This window comes from Podarcis gaigeae, assembly GCF_964106915.1.
Source record: "Podarcis gaigeae genome assembly, chromosome: 10".
In the NCBI taxonomy this organism is placed as follows: Eukaryota; Metazoa; Chordata; class Lepidosauria; order Squamata; family Lacertidae; genus Podarcis; species Podarcis gaigeae.
This window is the reverse complement of record NC_139686.1, coordinates 48,589,680-48,606,436: the sequence shown is the minus strand read 5'-3', so window position 1 is coordinate 48,606,436 and position 16,757 is coordinate 48,589,680. Positions and strand designations below refer to the sequence as shown.

At 39.9% G+C, this 16,757-nt stretch overlaps 1 protein-coding gene across 6 annotated transcripts in view; it reads left to right on the top strand.

Annotated features, from left to right (window-relative positions):
* ARID2 (AT-rich interaction domain 2) overlaps positions 1–16,757 on the top strand; it is a 102,244-nt gene that overhangs the window by 27,886 nt on the left and 57,601 nt on the right. The window lies entirely within an intron of this gene.

Genomic DNA, 16,757 nt, shown 5'->3' with positions numbered 1-16,757 from the left:
GCAACGTTTCCTAGTGAAAAGATGTTAATATGTGTAGTTGGGCTTATTATGTAGTTATTAGCATGAGAGCAGCTTCCATAAATGTGAAAGTGGAAATACATTAGAGAAAATTGGCTGACTAGAGTACTACAGGTAGATGTAGCTGAGATCAACGGTATGAAATTTAACAAAGGAGAGTTTAAACCAAGAAATAGGGCAGTAGTTTAAAAGCAGGTTCTACTGAATTGTGAAATCAAATTGCAAGCAAAATGTTACTGACTATGGGACATAAAATTACACTGGACATATCACAAGCCATTCTTTTGCATAAAAATGGACTTACAGTATACACATTGTAGGAGTGATTTAATGAATTATTCCTTTTTGCATATTTTTGTTTTTAGGTTAACTCTCTAAAGCATTGAATTAGATTTGTTACATGCTTCCCAAATATGTGTGATATTTCTGCCTATATGGAATAAGAATGGATGTCTTTCCCACATAGCCTGTTATAACCAAGGCTATCTTTGAGCCCCCTGTCACAACTTAATTGGTATAGGACAGCAGCATGCTAATTATAACTGCACATGTGAGCCTAGTTAAAGTTTTGACTGGAAGCATTTTTTTCTTCATGAACTGATAGGGGAAAACAAATGAAAAACTAGTATGGCTTCATAGTGCCAGCTGACATGTATTCTTGTAGCACAAGGACCAATCATTTGATTGGAAGAAATTAGTGGTGAGCAACATACTGCCTCTTGAGATAACTTCTTAGTTATTTTTTAAAGGCCTGGTTTGCGTAACATGGAAAGCCAAACTATGGCTTTACCAGGATCTCACAAATATTCAAGATTGCTGTTGTCTGAACATGCACTTATGGGATTGTTACTACTATAGCCCATGCTTTTCAATCCTAATCTTTAGTGGTGTCTCAGGCTCTTAAGTCATTTGGAGGGGAGTTGTTCCTTTCTCTCTGCCTAGGCATAGTGGGAAAATATTTTGAATCTAGTAACATTTTACTTCCCTTGAACATTTCTTATTGATTATGATATGGCTTCTTGATGGTAAACCTGTTTTCAGTATTTAGATATATACACACACCTGATTTTAGCAAGGCTTTTTAGTGTTTTGATATTTCAAAATGTCAAAATTTAGGTGAAAGGTTTATCCTAGATGTTGGATAAGCCAAGTTGGTAGTGATATCACTGAAGCAACAGTTGATACAATGTAACTGGCACACATTGTTGCTCTGTCTTTGGGCAAAGGTGAGATAGAATGGAATGAACTCTTCTTATTGCTGCTGCTGTTTTATTTGTATGGAATTTATGTTGCTTGGTCTTTAATATTATTATTCATTTTTTATTTTAATTTTGTGCATTTCTGTCCTGGGGCATTTGGGCAGTCTGTAAATATGGCAAATAAACTGATTTGGCTGCATTCTTCAACATACTTACCTACAAATAATTCCCAGTAAAGCATACTTCTGAGTACTGTACTGTAAACATCTGTGGGATCACATTGTATTTATTTCAACTTGCTACATTGTAAATTTGAAACCAACTAAAGTAAGATGACATGTTCTTGGGCCATGTTAGTTGACCAGGGGCACGAGGCTGGTCTACTAGAAAAATTTAGAACTTCTTACCCTCGTTGATTATTCTTTTTCTTTAAGTTTTTGTAGAATACTTTCCATTTAATGAATTTGCTGAGTTTTTCAGCTTACGATTGGCAGGAAAAATATTCAGCATTGAACTAAGAGCTTTTGGCAGAGATAGATATATTTGATCAGATTTCATTGCTTATGGAAAAAATATAAAAACTTTTAGGAGACAGGAAATGAATGTATGGCAAAAAACTGAGACAGCTAACATTGTGTTCTTCAGATGTTTTGAACTACAACTCCCATCAGTTTCAGCAGCATAATAATCAAGGATGATGAAAGCTGTAGTCTTCAACCTCCAGAGGGCTTAATGTTGGATACCCTGGGAAAGAATATTGCATAAGATACTGCATTACAAGAAATGTGGGGGGGGGGGGGGTTCAATGGGTAAATTCATGTTATATTGTAACCGGCATATACAATATCAGAATGTTAAAAAATAAGTCCTAGAAGAAATTTACTGTGATTAATAGATTATTATTGTAATCAAGTTGTTGTTCAGCTCAAGCTATAGTTTTTAAAATTTATATACAGTCTCTATGAAATCAGTTGGTTTGTGAAGTGTATAGTGTGAGAGAGATATTATTTTATTGTTTTCCTCACTCTTGTCCAGCCCATAATGACAGAGCCTCTTCCTTAAGAGTACAGAATAAACCTTTATTGAGGCAGAAAAGAGAGAGGGGCTGAGCATCGGCTCTCAGACTAGATGACAGGAAAGGTGAGGCCAGTCAGACTAGAAGCAATGGTCTAAGGAGTCCAAACTCAGGGCAAGGAGTTCAGAACTTCACGGAAGCAGTGGAGTTGGCACACCCCTCTCTTCCCACTGCCACACTTTTTAAACAGTGGGACAAAGTGAGCTGACTCATAAGACTCTTGGGCCTTGCAAGACTATTGAGCAAACTTATGATGACTGTGATTATTATCAAGTTTCATGTTTATTACTTCAAATGAACTTGCATTGAATCTATAGTCCTACTTCCAAGTAAATTTGCTTAGGATCACTGTGAGGTTCTGTAATGCTAGTAAAGGTAAAGGGACCCCTGACCATTAGATCCAGTCATGGCCGACTCTGGGGTTGCGGTGCTCATCTCGCTTTATTGGCCGAGGGAGCCGGCGTACAGCTTCCGGGTCATGTGGCCAGCATGACTAAGCTGCTTTTGGCGAACCAGAGCAGCGCACGGAAACGCCATTTACCTTCCCGCTGGAGCGGTACCTATTTATCTACTTGAACTTTGATGTGCTTTCGAACTGCTAGGTTGGCAGAAGCTAGGACCGAGCAACAGGAGCTCACCCTGTTGCGGGGATTCGAACCGCCGACCTTCTGATTGGCAAGTCCTAGGCTCTGTGGTTTAACCCACAGCGCCACCCGCGTCCCACATCTATAATGCTACATGATTACAAATGCTGGTTTTTGCATAGCCTCACTGTCTATCACTGTGTTTTAGTGTGACGTAAAATTTATTTACTTTGAGATGGTATATTCAAGTAGTTAGTTTTGCTGGGACATGTCTTGGAAAACTAATTTTGCTTAGAACGTACTTATTTCTAACCCTTAGTAACAGTAAATTATCACTGCTGCTATATTGGATTAGTCAGCTAGTCAGTGCTGGGTCATTTCAGGGTAATTAATGTGAGATTGTTTAATACTGATTTTTGACTAGCCAAAAGGTTTTCAAGGCTTTGTAACTGTAGCAAAACAGGGAAACCTTGGAAAAACTGGAGAATAAAATGTGTTGTCCTGTAAAATCTTCATTTCCTACCTCCTTTTAGCTTATTCTGTAACATACATGCTTTTAGAAGTTTTACAGTGTAATCATATGCATATTTCTTCAGAAGTGTAGCTTGCTTCAGAGAATTGTATATAGGACTACAACCTTCAGATAATACTACAACTACCAGTAAGATCAAATGGGCCTTTGTAGCATTTCCAAATGCTGCTGAACGTACTTATTTCTAACCCTTTTTCCACATAATGCATATGTCTTATTATGAGAGTCCAGTGTACTCTCAGATATAATGGGACTTATGGGAGCATTAATGTATTACATTATCACGAGAGGGGCTTCCTTCTCATCTTCATACATACCTGCATTTAAGGTTTATAACTGAAAAATGCTAATTGATATAAAATGTAACTGTTGCTTTTATTAGTGAACTCTTGAAGATTGTTTTCTTTGCTCGGTTCTTCTGCACAGTATTCCTTAAGACTCTTGATGGGAAAAGATTCTGCATTCAGAAGCATTTGAATATTCAGCTGCTGCACTAATGTAAAAGTTTCTTTGGTGTGTTTGGTGGTCCAAGAACTTTGGCTCCAAGCAAGGCTATTCTGATTTTGTGAGATCCTTCTGTTCCATTGAAACATACTGTAATTTTTGTTTTTTAAAAAACCCTTCTGTGTTTCTAACAGTTATCTGAAAGGGTTTGGAAAACAAATCTACATGATATACCGTACCATGGGGCCCATGCTTTATACTAGTTTCCAGTACAAATTTACTAGAATATTATATAGTATAATATAATAGTAAATTGGGACAAAAATGTCTACAACACACCACAATTAAACATTTCTCCATTAACGTTTAGAGGCTTTATAATTGTCCGTTTATGTTTCATATGTCTTATTAAAATTTCTATTGTCAGTTCATGTCAATGGGATGAGAAAAATATCCCTACTAATGCCAATGATGATTAAGTCCAGTCAAAGGTGACTATAGGTGTGGCGCTCATCTCGCTTTCTGGCCGAGGGAGCCGGCATTTGTCCACAGACAGCTTTCTGGGTCATGTGGCCAGCATGAATAAACCACTTCTGACACAACGGGACACCGTGATGGGTGCCAGAACACACAGAAGCGCTGTTTACCAATGCCAATGAACATGCTCATTGATCTATGCAAAGGTGAATTAACACAGTGGCTTCTAAAGCGACAAACTTGAATCCAGCTCCTGCCATTGTTAACTAGCTAAGAAGATCATTTTATAACTTAGTTCTTACTCCATAAAGTAAACTACAGTCTAATTTTGTGTGATTTTTTAGTTACTTTCCCTTTATTACCAGTTGTTGGCCTCCACAGAATTAATGTCCCCATGCCCACTTTGGACAGTGCCTAACTTTTGTAGAACCTGAGATGTAAAGCAAAACATGCCGCCACTGCTCCTGGCTTGTTTTGTGAGAAACTAGCCTTCTCTCTCCTGACAGTGTTTTAGCCAGTGAATGAAGTCCTAGGCAATAATTAACATTTAGTAAAACAGATCTGTCCAACTAGGCAAGGAGAAGGCTAGAGTGAAACCGGCATGGTCTAGAGTCTCTAAAGAAGGGATTTCTTGGTTTGTTTTAAAGCCTTTGTTTTAAAGCCTCTACTCGTCTTCCCTGGTGGGGAAGTGTTTGATGCTCCATGGCAAACCATTCAGCTATCTGGGGTTTAATGACTGGGGAGCTGTGTGTCAGCCCCAAACAAAAGGTAGTACCAAAGAAAGGAGTTCCTGATCTTACTAAATCTGGTCTTATTTCATACAAAGAAATATGATTCACTCTTCTCCCATGTGCCTGTAAACATTTTAAAAATGTTTTAGCAGTTTTTAAAAATTGCTTTACCAGTGCAGATAAAACCCATTAGTATTATTATTATTATTATACTCATGCTGCAGGGGCTGTGACTGAAAGAGAGCGGAGTACGCCAGTCTTGCAACATAACCAAAGTGTTATAGCTGTTCTGCTGCAGGAAAAGGGCAGTTAGGGTAGAGTATCGGCAGTTAGGGTACAATCCTGAAGTGTAGTCCATTCATGTTGGGAGGATTTTTTTTTGGCAGGGGGACGGTTAGAGAAGTGCAGGGGAGGGAGGAACAGTGTAATTAATTTAGGCCTGAAAGGGGTGAAGGGAGCCACGGAAAGAACTGGGTGCCAGGCTGATGGGTGTCAGGGCTACCTGTTGAGAAGTAGGCAGAAGGAGGGGAAGGGTAGACCTGGAATACACGTTTTTCAGAGGACAGGTCTACTAAGCAACAGCTCAGTCACCAGATCTAGAAATGGTAAACCTGTTCCTTGATGAAGGATGAGGGTGGTTTAGATATACCAAATTATATATAAAGTATTATTTTATGTAGCCTCTCCACAGGAAAAGTCCTGTGGATGCCCATGATTTGTGGGCTTAGATTAGGCAGTAACTGCAAAGATTTCATGCGATTTTACTAAATCTATAAAGCTATCTCATTTTATTCTAGCTGGTATGTCTTCCCCCTCCCCTTGCTAAACATGACTAATAAATATAACTGTTTCTATTAGTTGGTCTTGTTTATTCCTGAAAAATCACTTAAAAAAAACTTGTAAACCAAAGAAATTCTAACTATACTTGCTAATATATTAGCATGATAACAAATTGGCATAGTTTTCATTTACAAACAGGTGTTATATTGAATTTCTGCCAGTAAGGTCTTCAAAATTAAGATCTGTGGTTGCATGAACAACCTCTTAAAAGAATGTTCATAGTCTTCTTTAGCAGTTAGAGCCTACTGTGACATCTTCTTGTCTAATAGTACAATCCTTTTTAGTATAATCCTTTTTAATTTTTTTATTTATTTCGACTGCATCAGACCAACACGGCTGCCTACCTGAATCTAGAATCCTATAAGGTACATGCTTACTCAAAAGTAAACCCTGCTGAATTCAGTGGGGTTTCCTCTCAGGGATGTGGCTTTAAGAGTGACTTATTTTAGATTAGGCTGTATAGCATGGGTAGGCAAACTAAGGCACGGGGGCTGGATCCAGCAATTGCCTTTTAAATCCGGCCCGCAGACGGTCCAGGAATCAGCGTGTTTTTACATGAGTAGAATGTGTGCTTTTATTTAAAATGCATCTCTGGATTATTTGTGGGGATTATTTGTTCATTATTTCCCCCCCCCCAAAAAAAAAATATAGTACAGCCCCCCACAAGGTCTGAGGGACAGTGGACCGGCCCCCTGCTGAAAAAGTTTGCTGACCCCTGCTGTATAGGCTATTGTCAGTGAAAACTCTTATTGAGTGAACTACTTGGAAAATTTTGGAGGGGATGCTGTGGAGATGCTATTATGTGTGATGGAAAATTAATGTTCCAGTTAATACACTTTCTTTTTTTATATGGAAGGTAAGTTGTAGAATTCGGATTTCTTCATTCAGTTAATGACATTTGGTTGCATGTAAGAAGTTTCGTTTTGCAAGCTGAGTTGTTGTTGGTGGTGGTGGTGGTAAGCGTAAACCTTCAGTCTGTTTCAAGCCTGCTTCAGAAATAAAAACCATAGCAAGTTTCTCTCCCCCTCACCCACTCTCCCACCTGGCAGTGCAGAAGAAAACGGAAAGATTCAGATATGATTTTCCCTCCCCTTTGCTCTACATACATCTGATTTTAGCAACTGTTTTCAGAATTTGCTGCACTTCATACACAGTCATCTCCTTCCTAAGTAGTTGCTTGAGAGCTAGCATGATTTGGCATCATGTTGAGATCTGTTATTATATGCTTGTGCAGGTGTGCAGAATCCTGTTGCCATTATGGGGTGCAGGGATCTGTTCTCAAAACAGTTCAGAGCAGCTGAACTAAGAGCAGATATAGATCGTTTGGGATGCAGTAATGTGAAGCTGAGGTACATACCTTTTCCTTTTGAAAAGGTAAGCCAGCTGTGTCTCTGTATTAATTATTTTCTTTATACACAATTTTCTAAGATTCCTTCCACTCCTGTTTTAAAAAAAACATATCATCTGTGTATTGCTGAAAGAGTAAGGCTAGAGAACGCAACCTGAACTTCCTTTTTACTTTTGTGCTGTACCCTTTTCCATTTCTACCTCAACAACTTTCATGGTTAAAATATTGATGAGCCAGAACATTTGTTGCTTGGATTTGGAAAATCAGGCCAAGATCTAATAGCAAGATACATTTAAATGAAGAGAATAGGTTTTCATAATTCTGTTGATGAACTTGTGGAAAGATTTAAGCTTATTTGTATGAAATGAGTAGTGTATTTTTAAACAGCTTCTGAAATGACTAGAAAGTGTCTACTGAATAGTGGGTGATGTGTATGGCTATGCTTTGCTTTGTTATTCACAAATGAGGAAATGGCCCTGAAGCATTCTCCTTTTGGCTTATTGCTTAGAAAGCAATAGAATAAGCTGCTTTTTAAAATGTGGAGTGAATGGCGTAAGGTCTGCAGTCTATGTGTGGGAGACAGTGATAGGCAGAGAAACTCTCACAGGAGGTATGGGAGGCAAAATGAGAGTTGAGAAACAAGGACATCACCAAGGTTATGGATAGCGAGTCCAAGAGAAATGAAGGAAAAGCTAAGCTTGTGTACAATGATACTTCTTTTGTCTATGAATGCGTGGAAACTTTAGCCAAAGTCAATTCCATATGCATATTTCAGAGGTGAATAACTTGCACAGGCAGCCCCTGATTTGCACGAGGGTTGTGTTCTGGGTCGTTGCGTGTGATGGTGGAACACACATAAACCTGCTCCGTCCCATTACACCCCCTTTCCCACCAAATTTCCAGGTCACTGCAGTGTGCGCTGTAGTCAGTTGTTGCCTGTACTGATACTGTATTTTAAAACGTATAGTGTGCTTTAGGTTTTCAGCCAATTTGCCTGTCATTAACATTACTTCCATATTCATACATATGTGGCATAAAGTAACAGTTGTTGGTAAACATTGACTGCTATGCATTATTGGCCTGTTTATTCCTACACATGAATGTATTCTAGGGGTGGAATACATTTGTGTGTGTGTGTACATGCACATGTTTGACATATACATAGACACACACTCTCACTCACTCATTTATTTTGTTCACCATATGCCCAAGATGAGAAGCTACAGCCTCTGGGCGAGCAGATAAGTTAGAAACTGCTAAGTTAGAAATCCGTCTCTGATGTTTACCTTTGGTGGCCTTCCCATATTGCTTGGCCCACTTTCTTTCCTCTGATGCTTTTGTTGTGGCAGCTGCTACTGTTTTCATACAGAGAAATGGAGGGCACTTCTTTAGCAACTGTACCTGCATGCACGTTCTCTCTTTTGTTAGTTAAAGTAAAGTCTTAAAGTCTGAGGTGAGACAGCTTCAGCCAGCTGCTGTAGTACTTCACTTCATGCCCCTAACTAGAAACGCCAGTAGTAGTGGCTGTAGCAACATTCAAAAAAGGCAAGCAAGTGCAGTAGTGTGAGGAGACTGGGTCAAATGTGCAGTTTATTTGTGCAGTAGCACTTTAACGTTGTTTGTAGAGCTGATGTTGTTACTAGTTATCTTGAGTGCAAGGAGATGTGGGCTGTAAAAGTTTTAAATAAATAGAATTTGCCCACAGCTGAAAGCAACAAAAGGTGGTTCTTTTACCTTATTCACATTATATTTATTATCATTAACTCATGAGTTGCTGCTACATATTTGTAGTGATATATCAGCCAGTTTTGCTTATGTTAATGTGATTTCTGGTTGGAGTGGAGTAGTGGAATGGTGGTGTTCGTCTTTTTCCAATGCCACCATATCTCTGCCTATTCCTATCTACTAAAAGCTTGCTTTCATTGTTTAAGGAAATGTTCGGGATTCTATGGTGAATTTCCTGTGGGAGGGAGTTCCACAGATCTGTGGGGCAGCCACACAATCCTAAGCAAGTTTATTCAGAAGGAAGTTCCTATGGAGTAGAATGAAACTAACCTCCCTAGTATGAGTGTTTGTTTAGGGTTGCAGCCTAAATTGCTTGATGTAGAAAGCTGTCTGGAGCCATCTGACGAGAAGCTGCCTTATATCACACCACCACCAAATAGTAGCAGTGACACATGGTTTTCCATGTGGTGGGTGCCTCCAGACAAAGACAAAGAACTCCCTGACTAAGCCATAGATTTATAATTGCAGCCGCCACCACAACTACTATAAAGGAAGTGTCCTGAGCAGATGATAATGAATATTTACCTGTGCCAATGTGTTTTCCAATGATGCAATATTCTAATTTAATTTTAAAACAAGCCAGAATTTGAAAGCCAACTTTGGACCAAAGCATTATATCCTGGCTTGTTTGGAAGCCATTAACCGTCGTTTCCCAGTTTGCACATAACTGAAAGTTATAGTTAAATATGCAGCCTCTTAGCTTATTAACTCCCATGTACAAAGGCAGGAGTAAAGGGACTTCATACAGGTGCATGGGACTCGTGCATGATTGCAATGTGATAATTGATTTGGTTCAGTAACAGCAAACCATGGTTTGTTACATGCATTATCAGGAATGGGCATCAGGCTTACATGCTTCCCTGGGATAAGATTTCAAACTTCTTTCCATGGTTGGCAGCAAACTATGCTTTGTAGCATCTGAATTTAATAAACAGTGGTTTATGAAAATCATAGGTTTTTCTTTTTCCAAAGCAGGTTTTCAAACCATGATTTGATAAAACTTGAAGCAAGCTTTAAATTTCCATCCACAAGCCAAGGCTTGTGCTGATTTCTTCATGAAAAAAAACAAACCATGGTGTTTCCCTCACAAATTGCCTCTATAAATATGTAATCTTATCTTTAAACTGTTTTTACTCTGCCACTGTTTTATGCCATATATATGTGGAGACCTGTGGGTATAGGGCGGTATACAAATTTTGATGATGATGATGTGTTTTCATTGTTGCATTCTATTGCATTCAATTTATTTTCTTCTTGTTGTGAGTCACTCAGAATTTTGGTAGAGAATGAACTATAAACTTCAAATAAATAAGTACTGCACTTATAACCTCTGTCTAGCTCTGTTGAATTAGTGTAAGAGGACTTAGTTTCAGAAATGGTAGTGTGGCTATCTTGTAGTCTCAGAAATACCTCCTTCAGCCTGAGGACTTAGTTTCTGTAGAATGCACACCTCAACAGCTATGATCAAGACTACAGCTGGAGGTGATTCAAGGTTAAGCGTGTTTCTCTGGGAGCACAGGCATCTGACCCCCTTTAAGAGTGACTGAACTGTTTAGTTTTAACAGTTTTATTTCTATAGTCTCGGGAACTATAGCAACAGTACATCTGAATAGAATATCATATTTGAAAATACTGTAGGTTTGGACCTCACTTGCAATGATTGTATGATGAGGGCATGTGGAAAAGCAAACTTTGATGGCTGCTTGCTGTTGTAGTCCTTCCTTGACTTCTTTATCTTCTAGAAGATTTTTGATGCCTTCCTGTATATGATTCGATACGGCTTTTAGTTGGGGCAGCTAAACTTACAATTTGATACTGTACCAGAAGAGACTGGGAGATTGTGGCAAGCTAGCTGGGGCTGGGGCTTCTTGCCACCCATTGCCCTCTTCACCAGCAGGCTGAAACAGCATCATGTAACAGAAGCTCAGACAAGCAATAAGAGAAGAAAATGGGTGAAGCAAAAGCAGCGGCACATATCAGGATGTCAACAAGAGCTAAGAGGATGCACAACGAAGGCTCATCGTTGGCAACCTGAAGTCGTTATGCTATGTGTAACTTCTTGACTAAAGTGTGACCTAGTGGTTTTGCTGGAAAAGAGGGTAAGAGAGTCTGGACAAACAGTATCAAAGGCTTTTTGATACCTTAAACCTAATGCACAGAGTACAAGAAATAAACAAGTTTAGCTTGAACTGCTAGTAAAGGAAGGTAAATATAACTATAGGAGTAACTGAGACTTGATGGAATGTTTTGTATGATAGGAATGTAACAATTTAAGGGTTATAACTTCTTCAATAAGCACAGATGCAACAGAAAGGGGAAGTAGCAGTAGGGTTTGTTGTTGTTGTTTTTAAAGTGGACCAGCACAGAAAACCAGAAGTGTATACTGTAATCCTGTAGAGAATATTTTAACAAAAATACTTAAGAGGAAAAGAATAACAAATTGGTGAGTAAAATTTGCTACAGACCAAGTAAAAGGTATGGATTTTGCTTTCTTGAAACAAATTACCAATGTTTCTAGGAATTAGTAGTATGGAGGGACTTCCCAATGCCCTGATAACTGCTGGGAGACAGGCTCCAATTAGCACAGCATCGCCAAGAATTTCTTTTAGAAGGCGGAGGAATGAGCAAGGGGATTGGCTAGCCTAGAATTGAATCTCAAGAATAATGAGTTGTTGAAAGAGGTTAAAGTAGTGGGACCTTCGAGGAGAAATGGCCGTGGAATTCATGATCTTATGGAAAGCCAAAGGCACGTGTTGTCAAATGTATACCTGTTTAGATTTGAGGAAAAAGCTGGTTTTAATAAGTTCAAAGAAATATAATTTAGCTAGCTGTGGACTTAACAGGGAAAGGATCTCAATATGGGTGGGAGTTTCAGCAGGAGGAAATATCTAGCCATGAACTCTTGGGTACTAAAAGTGCTTGCTAATATATTCTCATAACCATCCCAGCCTATAGTAGCCCCCAACTCTCCCCCCCCCCCCAGCAGGTCTAATGCCTGGCAGCAAAAATAACAAGCAAAGCAATCTTGGCCATAAGCTACATTTAACGGTGGGGTTTGAGTAACTTGCAGGAAGAAAGGCAGCATCTTCTTCAAAGAACTCTTGTCAAGTGACGAGGGTGTTGTCTGCTGAGGCCTCTTGAGCATAGCTACAGTTTCTCCACCCTAGCCATTGAGCTGGAATGATGAGTTCTTGCCTCTGCCCAGGAAAGAAGCTGTACCTGAAACTAATGGAGCTGGCAATAGCTGAGGGCCAACGATCCCAGCCTGTTCCCACTTGCTGAGCCACCTAGTCTGTGTACAGGCACAGAGATCACCTGCCTGCTATGCTGAGGAGTGGCAATAACAGGGACCCAAAATAGGTCTGGCCCCGCAGACAGTGCCTAGTTTATGCACTTCTTCAGCTGCCCCTTGCTGCTGCTGCTGCTGCTGCTGCTGCTGCTGCTGCTGCTGCTGCTGCTGCTGCTGCTGCTGCTGCTCTTAAACCGCTTGCTCCTTCTGCCTTATGACTCCTCCTAAAAAATCCTGTTCTCTCAATTTATTTAGTGGCTTTTGGTTAAGGGGCAGGAGGTGGATTTTGGTTGAACAGTAGGAGAAACGTTTTAACTATAAGAAGAGTTCAACAGTGAAACCAATTGTGAGGGAGAGTGGTAGCCATAGTCCAGCTCTAAATTTCCTGCATTGAGCAGGGGGTTAGAACAGATGTTTTGTAAGACCCCTAGTAACCTCAGGTTTGGATTATTAGAGCGCACTGCAGTTTGTGAGGCTACCCTTGAGGTTGGTTACCCTTGTGGAGGTTATTACTACTGTAAAACATGGCTGTTAGGCTGCTTATGACGGTGAACTAGTGCTACCAGGTTAAAATCAGGGTTCTAACATATAAGCAATGTTAGAAACTCAGATATATAAACTAATCGCCAAATGGCACCTTATACCTAGATAATGGTTTACGCAATGGAATATCTTGGTGCCTTTTTAAATGGAATTTATTATTATTATTCATTGCATTTTTATACATACATACATATATATATATATATATATATATATATATATATGGTTTATAACACATTAAAACATCAAATAAAACAATCCAGAATAAAACAAATTCAAGCTGCAAGGAAAATATTTCAGATCCTTGTCTAAGTGACACTTTGCTTTCCCCATATTTATATACCTACTTAATTTATATAGCTACCCCATATCAGAAGAACTCTAGGAAGCCATTGTGGTATACTGGATAGAATGTTGGACTAGAACCTAGGAGATCTGGGTTCAAATCTCCACTCACTCATGAAGCTCATTGGGTGACCTTGGGCCATTCACAATCTCTTAACCTACTTCACAGAGTCGTTGCAGGGATTAACTGCAGCGACGGGTGAACCGTGTACTCCTTGGAGAAAAAGGTGGGTTATAAATTTAATAAATACACTCTTCTGCTTACCTGCTTAAGGAAGCTGAAGAGGCCAGCGAGATGGAGATGTCAGTCGCCAATCTGGCATCCAGAGATCTCCACGTGGTCGCCATGGGACCTATGCCAGTTGAAAAATGCTCCTGGCACTTGGGGAATTTTGAACACTGCATGTAAGGCCCTACACAATTAGTTGATAGATCACCTTATATACGTAATATGTTACAGTGTTCTGCAAGGAACTCTCTCTTAGATGTTTGTAAAATAGGAAGCCCCATCCACAGCAACTTGAAGCAGGGCTTTGTGTGGCTGCCCCTGTTTTGTGGAACAGCATCCATGAGATATGACAGGCTTGTAAAGCTACTAAAGACATTCTTGTTTTGAAGCTTCAATTGGGTTTTGGAGGTATCTGACGGATGTATTTGTACAGATTTAAAATTATTATTTTTAAGTTACAGGGCTGTGAATCGCCTTGAAATTTATATGAAATATTATTCATAAATTATTACAATAATGCTAATTGTTAGTAGTAACTTGTGAGGTTATGAAATTGGTGGATGTGATACCAGGATTTTTGTTGTTGTAATGAAAGATGAAAATCTTCCCCTTAGTTTTTTCATGTTACAGTAATAGTTTTGGGATCTACAGCATTTACCTTTTCAATATGAACCAAACAAAAATATTTACCACCAGTATAGAACAGTTTATTTTTTGCTGAGTTAGTCATTCTGCCCATCTGCTATTTTTTTAAGCATTCTAGTTTTAGAACCAGTTCCAGCTTTAGCAATATAGTACATACACTTCTCATAATTGGTGGCATTTGCATTGTTTCGTCCTTAGTTTTCTACCAGTTTTCAGATGGTTTTGTTCAGAAAAGGCTTGTTTTTGCTTTGGCTATAAAAAGTATCTAGTATCAGCAATGTCACTCCTTTTGAACAATGCAGAAATGCATATTCAAACAATCACTCTTTCTTTTGTTTTGTTTTTAGTTTATATTTCCCTGGCGGTTAGCTAAAATGCCAGATAATTTGTCAAATGTCAAATCATTGCAAAGTAGCAGGTAAGCCCTGCATTTTGAACTGGTCTAAGATCACTGCTGCAACTCCAGCACGGTGGACATATTTTCACTCTCAAAAAGGTCTCCCAGCTGTTGAATATGGGTTTTTTAAATTTGTTTTTTATATCCTTTTGATGCCAGTATTCAGTCAAAGAAATGCTCCAGACAAAGTTTGCAATACGGTGTGTGAAACTTATTCCTGAGTGGCATCTTCACATACTGTGGCCAGTATCTCAGTGCTTTAGAGTTGCATTGTGTTGAATATGCTTGAAGAGATTGCTGTAAACTGTTAGCCTCATGGAAATTATAGATTGACTGGCTGCATTCTACCATTGGCATTGACAGGTGGTGGTGGTGGGTTTGGTTGTTGTTGTTGTTTGTCATAGCAGGGGTCTGTTGATATTCAACCTCCCCCTACTTCTGTTGTCAGATGCCTGTATAAATAGTCATATTTTATCACCCATATTGTTTGAGAAAACCAAGGGTCATCTAGTGGATGCAAGCAAACCCGCTTATTATTACTAAAATGCTATGTTAAACTTCATTTGCAAAACTCTCAACTATCTAAATTTGTTGTGTGACTGATCTTACAGGTACCCAGAAGCAACAAGAGCTTTCAGTGATTTATGTCAAGGTTGCAGGTTTGATCCCTGTATGGGACACCTGCATATTCCTGCATTGCAGAGGGTTGTACTAGATGGTTCTCACGGTCCCTTCCAACTCTATGATTCTCTTATTCTAAATTCCCCTCAGCCCTAGTGATTCTGTGTCGTCTGTATCTTAAGGTTCTGCGCATGTATGCATCATTACTTTGGAGGAAAAACAATATTCATAAAAAATAAACACCATTGGGGGAAATGTAGCCCTTCTGAGCCAAACAGAACAATAGTGAACAGTTCTGGTAATTCTGTAGAGGCTACTATTAGAATTCTTCTACTTATAGAGCACCAAGTTCCTGGGCGTCACATTGGGTTATTCTAGAGCAAGTATGGTCAACTTCTTTTAGCCTCAAGGCTGCTGCCATTACTGCCACCACTTTCCGTCACCACCATGAGCCTCCCAGGCTGCCGCCACTACTGTCCTGAATACCACCATTTGGTAGCCAAGCCAAAAACCGAAAGTCCTGTTGGGATGCATTTTGACTCGCCTGCTGATAAAACTGAGCGTGTGATGATTGATAACATTATCATTTATCCATTTTAGACCCCTAAGTAGTAGCAGTTGCTGGGACATTGTCCTGTTTGCTTCTGTATAGTTCCATTCTTATTTCAGACATTGTGGTAGATTGCAATGCTTAGCTGGTGATATCGGGGGTCTAGCTGCTGATAACATTACAGTGTTTAGCTGGTGAGTTATCACAGTGTTGAAAACCAGATCTCACCTAGCCCAGGGGTCAGCAAACTTTTTCAGCAGGGGGCCGGTCTACTGTCCCTCAGACCTTGTGGGGGCCAGACTATATTTTTTGGGGGGTGGGGGGAAATGAACGAATTCCTATGCCCCCAAAATAACCCAGAGATGCATTTAAATAAAAGCACACATTCTACTAATGTAAAAACACCAGGCAGGCCCCACAAATAACCCAGAGATGCATTTTAAATAAAAGGATACATTCTACTCATGTAAAAACATGCTGATTCCCGGACTGTCTGTGGGCCGGATTTAGAAGGCAATTGGGCCAGATCTGACCCCCGGGCCTTAGTTTGCCTACCCATGACCTAGCCCTTATACATAGTAATTCACAATATATTGCCAGCTCAAATATTATGAAAAAATTATCATGATGTGAACTTCAAACTGGTTTTGGATGATATATCACCCAGTCATAGGCACCAGCTAGCAATAGGGCTTCATTTAGAGAGCACATGTACTCCTGTCAAAATACGGTATACAAAGGAGGTATAAAATTTAAAAATAAATAATAAAGGTAAAGGTAAAGGTACCCCTGCCCGTACGGGCCAGTCTTGACAGACTCTGGGGTTGTGCGCCCATCTCACTTAAGAGGCCAGGGGCCAGCGCTGTCCGAAGACACTTCCGGGTCACGTGGCCAGCGTGACATCGCTGCTCTGGTGAGCCAGAGCCGCACACGGAAACGCCGTTTACCTTCCCGCTGGTAAGCGGTCCCTATTTATCTACTTGCACCTGGAGGTGCTTTCGAACTGCTAGGTTGGCAGGCGCTGGGACCGAGCAGCGGGAGCGCACCCCGCCGCAGGGATTCGAACCGCCGACCTTTCGATCGGCAAGTCCTAGGCGCTGAGGCT